Genomic DNA, 3,661 nt, shown 5'->3' with positions numbered 1-3,661 from the left:
CAGCTGGGCACATGTTAGGGAAGGGGTGGGGAAGGGGAGTCGGTTGGGAAACAGCCTATAATACCAAACAACACGCACATGAAGTGATCGGACTAATGCTTAGACGCACAAGGAAACACACCAATGATAGGTGAACTCAGAATAGCCTCTTGGAACGTGAGGGGCCTTAACAGTTACATTAAAAGGAACAGAGTTATGACATACCTACGCCGCCAGAAAATAGATATAGTGCTCCTACAAGAGACGCACCTCAACAAGGAAAAAGACACAGCTCTCATGGGTAGATGGCAGGGCACCACGGCAAGCTCACCCAATTCAGAAACGCGAGAGGAGTGATAACCTGGAAAGCACCAACGGTTCCCTTCCGGGTGCTGTGTATAAAGATAGCGACGGCAGAATGGTCATAATAAAGGGCATGTTAGAGAACAAGGAGCTGTGTTTCAAACACTTACACGCCCAACCATGACACGGCAGCCTACTTCCATGCACTTTACCCCCACATAGGCGAATATAGGAACTGCACATTATTCTGGGGAGGAGACTTCAACTGAGTACTAGATCCCAAATTAGACAGATCGGACGACAAATTTACACACCGACTCCCTGTGGCTAAGGCTTTGAATACAATGCTCCGGGAGTTTAACTTGGTGGATATATGGAGAGAGTGCCACCCGTGAGTTGTAGGATGTACACACTACGCAGCCCAACTAAACTTTTTACTAGGCTAGATTACTTATTTACAGGCAAAGAAAACCTAAGCCAAGTGACCTTTGCAGAGCATAAAGCCAGGGTACTATTGGACCACTCACCGTTAATAATATCATGACGCGCCCTCCCGCCCAGAGCATGCATTCTGACCTGGAAGCTCACAGCAGATGCTTTGAAGGACGAGGAGTTTCGGGACAGCTCAGAGAGGGAATTAAAGAATACTTTGACCATAATACAGGCAGCGTAGAGTCTGCCCGGACTCTATGGGAGGCCTTCAAATTAGTAATTAGAGCGATAGCAATAGTTAAGGCCAGAGGTATGCAAGCTACAATAGTGGAAGACATAACAGAAGCGGAAGCCACCATTGAGAGGCTAGACGGGACAGGGGGACAGACAACATAAAGCATATATGAGGCAGACCGCCTAAAGCATTAATGTTTAAAGCACTGGGACAGATTAGGCACCCTGAATTACACTAAATATATAGAAAAGCAACATGCAGGCGGTGACAAACCAGGGCGCCTGCTGGCTTGGCTGTGCAAGAGTGAGTCCAAGCAAGAACTAATAAAAGCAGTGAAAGACGATGATGGAACAATACATGCGACACAAGAGGGGATAAATAGTTTCCTAAAATACTACCAAGAGTTGTATGCGGACAGGTTAGCGACACGACTAGAGGACATAGAAGAGGCGCTAGCACACATTGCTCTTCCACAATTAGATAAAGACATGGCGGCACAGATGGAAGCCCCCATAACGCTAGAGGAACTGGGAATGATAGTTAGAGAGATGCCAACAGGGAAGACACCTGCGACAGACGGGCTACCCAGCGAGTTTTATAAGGAGTACAAGGAGGAGGTCTTGCCCCCAATGTTAGCAATGATTAATGAGGCATTCAATGCCAAGTCTCTCCCACTATCACTGGGAGAATTCCTAATTATACCACTGCTAAAACCTAACAAACCTGATACAGACTGTGGCTCATATAGACCCATGTCACTCTTAAACCAAGATAGTAAGATACTAACAGCCCTACTGACCAAAAGGCTGAAACAAGTGATAGCCAAGTTGATACATCCAGACCGAACAGGCTACATCCCGAGCTGGAATATCACAGTGAATCTGCGTCGATTACATCACATTATACATCACACTAAAGGCAGTGAGAACCCCTATGCAATAGCCTCATTAGATGCAGTAAAAACCTTTGACTCTGTCAGGTGGTCATGGCTACTCGCTACACTAAAGAGGACCCATATACACAAAATGGGTGTGTTTAGTGTACAATAATCCGGTCGCCAGAGTAAAGACAGGTAACCTGATATCCAGGCAATGGACGTTGGAAAAGGGCACAAGACAGGGATGTCAATGGTCCTCAATGCTATTCATATTAGCCCTAGAAATCTTAACAGTGTACCTATGAGAGGAATATCAGGAAGCCGGCATAGAAGTGCAAGGCAGGTGGATTCTTATCTCTATATGCTGATAGCATGCTTATTTACCAGCAGAACCCAAAAATAAAACTACAATACATTCTAGACATACTAGAGCGATATGCGGCCCTCTCAGGCATCACGATTAGTGAAAAGAAACCATGTCTGTTTCCATTAGCGAAATATAATGGGAAGCTACTAAGCACCTTGCCGGTTTTGCCCGTATAGTGGGCGACAGAAACATTCAAATATCTGGGTGTTGACAGTTACCACAATCCCAAAACGGAACATTTACAAAACATGCTAAAGGCAGTAGAAAAAGCAAAGAAGTCCATGGACTTCTGGGCGAAGTTACCTCTATCATTGATTGGCAGAGCCACTCTACTAAAGAGGGTGGTGCTCCCTAGGCAGCTACATTAAATTGCAAATGTCCTGTATGATATCCCCAAAAGCTTCTTCAGGAAGCTGGACACAATATGCAGAGAATTACTGTGGGGTAGGGGCCATAGCAGACTAGCCCTAGCAAAACTATAAAGACCATATGAACAGGGAGGCATAAAAGTGCCGAACTTTGAGGCATACTTCGTGGCGAGCCAACTCCAGTTCATCACGAAGTGGCTGACGGACGAGCCATCACAAGACACCCACCTATTACAAACATCATGCGCCCCGTTCTTTACGAAAGCAATAATATGGATACCATCCAAGTATTGTACTACGCCTCCGCTTCTGTTGAGACTAGGCAAAGCAATCTGGAACAAGGCTTGTCGCCTGCTGGGCAGCCTGGATCCCTACTCACATTAAATTCTGTTAGTAGCTCTAAAAGCAGACGACCAGCAAGCCTGGTTGCAAGTGAGGAAATATTGGGAGCCACTAGGAATTGCCACGATCGGAGACTTAGTACTGGATGATGTGCCACTAGACTTTCACACATTAGTATCAAACACAGATCTACACGTGGGACAACACATATTAGATGCATCCCTTTTTGCGAAAATGAAGCAGCTATGGCCGACACAGGCCAGAGAGCCTCAGCTGGCAGCATCGATAGAAACACTGTACATATCTCAGAAGGAGGTCACAGGGTATCTAGAATTTACAAACTACTAATGTCCCGAGATGAGAACGGGCTAGAAAACACTAAACGCAATTGGGAAGTAGATCTGCAAGGATCTATTACAGACAAACAATGGGATAGAGTGCTGACATGCCATAAGCAGGTGTCCAGAAATGCAAAACTACAGCTCATTCAGCTATACATAATGCATAGAGCATATCTCACACCTAAGGCGATGGCGAACTTTAACAAACACAAAGAACAAAAATGCCTGAAATACGGGCTACATAACGCAGACATGGTGCACGTGTTTTGGGCTTGCAGAGAGGTACAACAGCTTTGGGTGGAGATACCGCATAGGCTTGCGAAGGCGGGCGTAATACTGGATGCGGGGTCCCCTAAAACCTGTCTGCTTGGTATATCTGTTTAGGTTTTTGTGTGAATGTCTTTCAATGTTTCTTTT

Source organism: Ambystoma mexicanum, chromosome 12 (assembly GCF_040938575.1).
Source record: "Ambystoma mexicanum isolate Mex_15411 chromosome 12, UKY_AmexF1_1, whole genome shotgun sequence".
Taxonomy (NCBI): Eukaryota; Metazoa; Chordata; class Amphibia; order Caudata; family Ambystomatidae; genus Ambystoma; species Ambystoma mexicanum.
The sequence above is the reverse complement of the archived record's forward strand: the minus strand, read 5'-3'. Positions refer to the sequence as shown.